The sequence below is a fragment of the Ursus maritimus genome, unplaced genomic scaffold (genome assembly GCF_017311325.1).
Source record: "Ursus maritimus isolate PB19 unplaced genomic scaffold, ASM1731132v1 scaffold_5, whole genome shotgun sequence".
In the NCBI taxonomy this organism is placed as follows: Eukaryota; Metazoa; Chordata; class Mammalia; order Carnivora; family Ursidae; genus Ursus; species Ursus maritimus.
The window spans coordinates 7261316-7270507 of NW_024426663.1; positions in this window are offsets into that span (position 1 = coordinate 7261316).

Consider the following 9192-nt stretch of genomic DNA (forward strand, 5'->3'; position numbering starts at 1 on the left):
ACCATACTGTTGTGATTACTACAGCTTTGTAATGTAACTTGGAGTCTGGAATTGTGGTACCTCCAGCTTTGTTCTTTTTTAGGATTGCTTTGGCTATTTGGGGTCTTTTGTGTTTCCATACACATTTTAGGATTGTTTGTTCTAGCTCTGTGAAAAAAGGCTGTTGGTATTTTGATAGGGGTTTCATTAAATCTGTAGATTGCTTTGAGTAATGTAGACATTTAAAAATATTTGTTGCTTCCAATCCATGAGCACGGAATGTCTTTCCATTTCTATGTGTCATCCTGAATTTCTTTCATCAGTGTTTTATAGTTTTCAGAGTATAGGTCTTTTACCTCTTTGGTTAAGTTTATTCCTAGATATTTTATTACTTTTGGTACAATTGTTAATGGGATTGTTTTCTTAATTTCTCTTTCTGCTGCTTCTTTATTAATTTACAGAAATGTAACATTTCTTTTTTTTAAAAATTTTATTTATTTATTTATTTATTTATTTATTTATTTATTTATGAGAGTGTGGGGTGGCAGAAGGAGAGAAACTCAAACAGACTCTGTGCTGAGCATGGAGCCCTATGTGGGCTTAATCTCATGACCCTGAGATCATAACCTGAGCTGAAATGAGAAGTCAGATGCTTAGCCTACTGAGCCACCCAGGCGCCCCAGAAATGTAACAGATTTCTATACATTGATTTTGTATCCTGCAACTTCACTGAATTCATATATCAGTCTTTGGTAGAGTCATTAGGGTTTTCTATATGTAGTATCTTGTCATCTGCAAATAGTGCAAATAGTGAAAGTTTTGCTTCTTCCTTACCAACTTGGACGCCTTTTTGTTGTCTGATTGCTGTGACTAGGACTTCCAGTACTAAGCGGAATAAAAGCGGCGAGAGTTTATCCTTGTTTTATTCTTGACCTTAGGGGAAAAGCTCTCAATTTTCCCCCCATTCAGTATGATGTTCTGTGGGATTTTCATATAAGGCCTTTATTATGTTGAGGTATGTTCCCTCTAAACCTAACTTGTTGTGAGGGTTTTTATCATGAAAGGATGTTGTACTTTGTTAAAGGCTTTTTCTGTGTCTATTGAAATGATCACGTGGTTTTTATCCTGCCTCTTACTGATGTGAGGTATCATGTTGATTGATTTACAAGTATTAAACTACCCTTGCATCCCAGGAATAAATACCACTTAATTACGGTGAATGATTTTTTAAATGTATTGTTGGATTCAGTTTGCTGGTATTTTGTTAGGATTTTTTTCATCTATATTCATTGAGATATTGGCCTGTAGTGCTCTTTTTTGGTGGTGTCTTTATCTGGTTTTGGTATCAGAGTAATGCTGGCCTCGCAGAATGAATTTGGAAGTTTTTCTTTCTCTTCTATTTTTTTTGGAATATCTTGAGACTAGTATTAACTCTTCTTTAAATGTATGGTAGAATTCACCTTTGAAGTCAGCTGGTCCTAGACTTCTGTTTGTTGGGAATTTTTTGATTACTGAGTCAATTTCTTGGCTGGTAATTGGTCTGTTCAAAATTTCAATTTCTTCCTGCTTCAGTTTTGGTAGGTTATATGTTTCTAGGGTTTCATCCATTTCTTCTAGGTTGCCCAATTTGTTGGCATATAACTTTTCATAATTTCTTATAATTGCTTGTGTTTCTGTACTGTCAGTTATTATTTCTCCTCTTTCATTAACGACTTTATTTCACCCTCTCATTTTGTTTTTTGTTTTGTTTTGTTCTTTTGATGAGTCTGGCTAGAGGTTTATCAATTCTGTTGATCTTTTCAAAAAACCAGTTCCCAGTTTCATTGATCTGTTCTATTGTTTTTTTAAGTTTCTATATCATGTATTTCTGCTCTAAACTTTATTATTTCCTTCCTCCTTCTGGGTTTGAGTTTTGTATGTGGTTCTTTGTCTAGCTGCATTAGAGGTAAGATTACATTGTTTATTTGAGATTTTTCATGCTTCTTGAGGTAGGCCTATATTGCTATAATAACTTAGAACCACTTTTACTGAACCCCAGATATTTTGGCCCATCATATTTTCATTTTCATTTGTTTCCATGTAATTTTTTATTTCTCCTTTGATTTCTTGGTTTACCCATTTGTTGTTTAGTAACGTGTTATTTTTTTTAATGACTTTTTATTATATTATGTTAGTCACCATACAGTACATCCCCGGTTTCCGATGTAAGGCTCAATGATTCATTAGTTGCGTATAACACCCAGTGCACCATGCAATACGTGCCCTCCTTACTACCCATCACCGGTCTATCCCATTCCCCCACCCCCTCCCCTCTGAGGCCCTCAGTTTGTTTCTCATAGTCCATAGTCTCTCATGTTTCATTCCCCCTTCTGATTACCCCCCCTTTCTTTATCCCTTTCTTCCCCTACTGATCATCCTAGTTCTTATGTTCCATAGATGAGAGAAATCATATGATAGTTGTCTTTCTCTGCTTGACTTATTTCACTTAGCATTATCTCCTCCAGTGCCGTCCATGTTGTAGCAAATGTTCAGAACTCGTTCTTTCTGATAGCTGAGTAATATTCCATTGTATATATGGACCACAACTTCTTACTCCAGTCATCTGTTGAAGGGCATCTCGGCTCCTTCCACGATTTAGCTATTGTGGACATTGCTGCTATGAACATTGGGGTGCATATGGCCCTTCTCTTCACTACGTCTGTATCTTTGGGGTAAACACCCAGTAGTGCAATGGCTGGATCATAGGGTAGCTCAATTTTTAACTTTTTAAGGGACCTCCACACTGTTTTCCAGAGTGGCTGTACCAACTTGCATTCCCACCAACAATGTAGGAGGGATCCCCTTTCTCCACATCCTCTCCAACAATTGTTGTTTCTTGCCTTGTCTATTTTTGCCATTCTAACTGGCGTAAGGTGGTATCTCAGTGTGGTTTTGATTTGAACTTCCTTGATGGCTAATGATTTTGAACATTTTTTCATGTGTCTGTTAGCCATTTGTATGTCTTCATTGGAAAAGTGTCTGTTCATATCTTCTGCCCATTTTTTGATTTGTTTATTTGTTTCTCGTGTATTGAGTTTGAGAAGTTCTTTGTAGATCTTGGATACCAGTCCTTTATCTGTAGTGTCATTTGCAAATATATTCTCCCATTCCGTGGGCTGCCTCTTAGTTTTTCTGACTGTTTCCTTGGCTGTGCAGAAGCTTTTAATCTTGATGAAGTCCCATAAATTCATTTTATCTTTTGTTTCTCTTGCCTTTGGGGATGTGTCATGAAAAAGGTTGCTTTGGCCGATGTCGTAGAGGTTGCTGCCTATGTTCTCCTCTAGAATTTTGATGGATTCCTGTCTCACATCGAGGTCTTTCATCCATTTGGAGTTTATTTTTGTGTATGGTGTGAGAGAGTGGTCAAGTTTCATTCTTTTGCATGTAGCTGTCCAGTTTTCCCAGCACCATTTATTGAAGAGACTGTCTTTTTCCCACCGGATGTTTTTTCCTGCTTTATCAAATATTAGTTGCCCAAAGAGCCGAGGGTCCATTTCTGGGCTCTCTATTCTGTTCCATTGGTCTATGTGTCTGTTTTTGTGCCAGTACCATGCTGTCTTTGTGATCACAGCTTTGTAGTACAGCTCGAAATCCGGCATTGTGATGCCCCCAGCTTTGTTTTTCCTTTTCAACAGTTCCTTGGAGATTCGGGGCCTTTTCTGTTTCCATACAAATTTAAGGACTATTTGTTCCAGTTCTTTGAAAAATGTCCTCGGTATTTTGATCGGGATAGCATTGAAAGTGTAGATTGCTCTGGGTAGCATGGACATTTTAACTATGTTAATTCTTCCAATCCATGAGCATGGAATATCTTTCCATCTTTTTATGTCTTCCTCAATGTCTTTCAAGAGTGATTTATAGTTTCTAGAATATAGGTCCTTTACGTCTCTGGTTAAGTTAATTCCAAGGTAACGTATGGTTTTTGGTGCTATTGTAAATGGGATGGATTCCCTAATTTCTCTTTCTTCGGTCTCGTTATTCGTGTATAGAAATGCAACTGATTTCTGAGCATTGATTTTGTATCCCGCCACGTTACTGAATTGCTCTATAACTTCTAATAGTTTGGGAGTGGCTTCTTTTGGGTTTTCCATATAGAGTATCATGTCATCTGCAAAGAGAGACATTTTGACTTCTTCTTTGCCAATTTGAATACCTTTGATCCCTTTTTGTCGTCTGATTGCTGTTGCAAGGACTTCTAGTACTATGTTGAATAATAGTGGCGAGAGTGGGCATCCTTGTCGAGTTCCTGATCTTAAGGGAAAGGCTTCCAGCTTTTCCCCATTGAGAATAATATTTGCAGTAGGCTTTTCATAGATGGCTTTTATGAGATTGAGAAATGTACCTTCTATTCCTACACTCTGAAGGGTTTTAATCAGGAAAGGATGCTGTATTTTGTCAAATGCTTTTTCGGCATCGATTGAGAGGATCATATGGTTCCTGAGTCTTTTCTTGTTGATATGATGTATCACGCTGATTGATTTGCGAATATTGAACCACGCTTGCATCCCAGGTATGAATCCCACTTGATCGTGATGGATAATCCTTTTAATGTACTGTTGGATTCTATTAGCAAGTATCTTGTTGAGGATTTTGGCGTCCATATTCATTAGGGAAATCGGTCTGTAATTCTCCTTTTTGAGGGGGTCTTTGCCTGGTTTGGGGATCAAGGTAATATTGGCCTCATAGAATGAGTTTGGTAGCTTTCCTTCTGTTTCTATTTTTTGAAATAGCTTTAGGAGAATAGGTATTATTTCTTCTTTGAATGTTTGGTAGAATTCCCCAGGAAAACCGTCCGGGCCTGGAGTTTTGTTATTTGGAAGGTTGTTTATCACTGACTCAATTTCTTCATAATTAATTGGCCTGTTTAAGGAATCAATTTCTTCCGGTTTCAATCTTGGTAGTTTATAGGTTTCCAGGAAGGATTCCATCTCTTCCAGATTGCTTAGTTTATTGGCATATAGCTGTTGATAAAAATTTCTAATAATCCTTCCAATTTCAATGGTGTTGGTCGTGACCTCTCCTTTTTCATTCAGAATTTTAATAATCTGGGTCCTTTCTCTTTTCTTTTGGATAAGTCTTGCCAGTGGTCTGTCAATTTTATTGATTCTCTCAAAGAACCAGCTTCTAGTCCTGTTGATCTGCTCTACTGTACTTCTGGTTTCTGCTTGATTGATTTCAGCTCTAATTTTGGTCAACTGCTTCCTCGTGCGTGGATTAGGCCTGTCCCTCTGTTGCTGTTCCAGCTTCTTGAGGTGAGAATATAAAAACTACATTTTAGATTTTTCTATTCTTTTGAGTGAGGCTTGGATGGCTATATATTTCCCCCTTAGGACTGCCTTTGCAGTATCCCATAGGTTTTGGACCGTTGTATTTTCATTCTCATTGGTCTCCATAAATTGTTTAATTTGATTTTTGATTTCCTGGTTTATCGAGTCATTCCTGAGCAGGATGGTTCTTAGTCTCCAAGTGTTTGAGTTTCTTCCAAATTTTTCCTTGTGGTTGAGTTCCAATTTCAGAGCATTGTGGTCTGAGAATATGCAGGGGATAATTTCAATCTTTTGGTATCGGTCGAGACCTGTTTTGTGTCCCAGAACATGGTCTGTTCTTGAGAATGTTCCATGGGCATTAGAATAGAATGAGTATTCTTTGGTTCTGGGGTGTAGTGTTCTATATATATCTATGAGGTCCAACTCGTCAAGTATGGCATTCAAAGCCTTTGATTCTTTGCTTAGTTTTTGCCAGGGTGTTCTGTCTATTTCTGATATTGGAGTATTGAGGTCCCCTACTATTAATATATTTTTACCTATATGTCTCTTTATTCTGGTTAAGACTTGGCTTGTGTATCTTGCTGCTCCCCTGTTGGGGGCATATATATTTATAATTGTCATATCCACTTGTTGAATACTTCCTTTAAGAATAATATAGTGCCCTTCTGCGTCTCTAACTATAGTCTGTAGCTTAAAATCCAATTTATCTGATATGAGAATTGCTACCCCAGCTTTCTTTTGAGGTCCATTTGCGTGAAAGATGGTACTGAATCCCCTTACTCGCAGTCTGAATGCATCTTTGGGTTCACAATGAGTCTCTTGTAGACAGCAAATGGATGGGTCATTTCTTTTTATCCAATCTGCAACCCTGTGGCGTTTGAAGCCAGAATTTAAACCATTAATATTAAGACTGAGTACTGAGAGATATGCTTTTAATGATGCCATGTTGCCAGTAAAGTCTTTGTTTGTATTGGCTGTGACTTTCTGTTCTGTATCACTCTTGGGGCCTTTTTACTTTTATAGAACCCCCCGTAATATCTCCTGTAGGGCTGGTTTCGTAGTTACAAAATTGGTTAGTGACTGGCGATTCTGAAATGTCTTTATTTCTCCATCAATTCTGAATGACAGCCTTGCTGGATAAAGGATCCTTGGCTGCATGTTTTTCTCTGAAAGAGCTTTAAAAATGCTCCCCCAACCCTTTCTCTCATTCCAGGTCTGTGTAGACAGGTCTGACATAATTCTGATGCCTTTGCCTTGGTACGTGAGAAATTTCTTTGCCCTGGCCGCTTTCAATACTGTATCCTTGCATCTAATATTTGCGAATTGCACTATGACGTGACGTGGCGTAGGTTTGTCGTGGTTGAGCTTGGGAGGGGTCCTCTCTGCCTCTTGGACACGAATGTTTGTTTCCCTTGCTAGATTAGGGAAGTTTTCAGCTACAATTTGTTCAAATATCTCTTCTAGACCTCTGTTTTTCTCCACCCCCTCGGGGATGCCGATGATTCTAACATTGGATCGTTTCATTGAGTCAGTAATCTCCCGTAACCTACATTCGTGGGCGTGGATTTTTTTAAGACCATCTTCTATTTTCATTTTTTCCTCTATTAACCCATCCTCCAATTCACTAACCCGTTCCTCTGCTTCTGTGACCCTGGCCGTCAGAGCCTCTAGTTTTGCCTGCATTTGGCTCATAGAATTTTTAATTTCTGTCAGATTCGCTCTCATTTCTGTCCTTAGGGATTCTATATTCTCAGTAACCTTTTCGTTAATAGTTTTTTCAATTCTACTCATCATTTTGACCATCGTTACTCTGAATTCCATTTCTGATAATTTGGTTACATCCATATCCATTATTTCTGTGGCAGAGGCCACAGACTCACTGTCTTTTCTTTGCTGGGGGGGGCTTCTCCTTCTTGTCATTCTGATGAGGAGAGGTTGCGGGGTTTCCAGAGCCCAAATTATTGACTGGGTCCCAGGCCGTGCCCCTTGTTTTATAGGGATCTTAGGGATGTGGGCTTCTTCTTTAAAGATTTTATTTATTTATTTATGTGGCAGCCAACCAGCGAGAGAGGGAACAGAAGCAGGGGAGTGGGAGAGGAAGAAGCAGGCTCCCAGCGGAGGAGCCCGATGAGGGACTCCTTTCCGGAACGCTGGGATCACGCCCTAAGCTGAAGACAGGCGCTCAATGACTGCGCCACCCAGGTGCCCTGGGTTGTGGCCTTCTTGATTTTTCAGCCTGCCTTCTGTGTTCTGGGGGAGGGGCCTGCCGCGCCGATACTCAGGCAACCCTGTTTGGGTAGAGTCTCCGTGTCCCCTGCGAGGGGGGATGGGGATGGGCACGCTGTGAGCCGGTATTTCCAGGCTTTTGTTCTCTGGCAGCTTTCCCTGGCGGTTTGCTGTGCCTCTTCTGAGAGTCAGAGCAGCAGCGGCCGAATTTCAGCCTCTGTCACAGAACTACTGATGATCTGGCCATTTTAAGTCCGTTACTGTTGGTGCTGCTCAACCCTGCAGCGTCCCGGGATGTGCGCCCCACACCCGGCGTCCCAGCCCTCACTTCCAGGGCCGGCGCATCTCTGTCCTTTGGTTTTCTAACGCCGCCAGCCGCCAGCCGCCCTGCACGCTCCCGGGTCTCCGGGTCTCAGTCTATGCCCGGTGAGCACACCTCGATTCCGGAGTTCCGTGAGAAGCCTGGTGGCGCACGCACCCGGTTCAGGTCTCAGTCCACTCTCTCGCGGGTGCCGGTCCTCGGTCCTCGAGTCCGCCCGCTCCCCTGTGCAGGTGGCTGCCGCTTCCCCGAGCCCGAACGTGGCGGCTCCCTCCCCCTTCCGTTTATCTTCCGATATCTGTGCACGGTTTCACGGCTCCCGCTTCGTACCTCAATACTCAGCGCTGGAGATGTTCATTTGTAGAGATCCAGATGTATCTTCCTGTGTCTCAGGCTGGTTCCGTGGTTGTTTAGGCTGGTCTGGTACCTATCCAGCTCGACTCAGGGGACCGGCTGAAAAAGGGGTCCCCTACTCCTCTGCCATCTTAACTCCTCACAGTAGCAAGTTATTTAGCTTCCATGTATTTATGGCTCTTTCCACATTTTTTCTTATGGTTTATTTCATAGCATTGTGGTCAGAAAAGATGAATGGTATGACTTCAATCTTTTTGAATTTTTTGAAAATGTTTTGTGGCCTAATATGTGATCTATTCTAGAGAATGCTTCACATGCATTTGAGAAGAATGCATAGTCTGCTGTTTTAGGATGGAATGTTTTGAATATATCTGTTAAATCCATCTGGTCCATTCAGAGTCACTATTTCCTTTTTGATTTTCTGTTTGGATGATCTGTTCATTGATGTAAGTGGGATGTTAAAGTCCCTTACTATTATTATATTACTATCAATTATTTCCTTTATGTTTGTTATTAATTGTTTTATGTTTTTGGGTGCCCCCATGTTGGGTTCAAAAATATTTACAATTGTTATATCTTCTTGTTGGATTGTCCCCTTTATGATTATATAGTGTCCTTGTCTCTTATTATGTACAGTCTTTGTTTTAAAGTTTATTTTGTCTGATATAAGAAATGCTACCCTGGCTTTCTTTTGACATCCTTTTACTCCACATGGTTTTTAGATCTATCATGTTACTCTGTGCATAGTCATCTAATGCTATTCATCACTTCTAACACTTGCATAGTAACTAATAGTATATATTTACTATGTTTTATTTATTCTTTTCCACCTGAAGTGAGGGATACAATTCCTGGCTTTCACAAAGAACATCCTAGTATGTATCCCCTTGCAGACCCGGACTAGATTAGAGTGCTTACCCTAGAATTCTGCACCTGGTTTTTTTGCACAATTTTACCAGGTACAACCAGAGTACTTTCTAGAGTGGCTGCATCTGTTTACATTCTCAT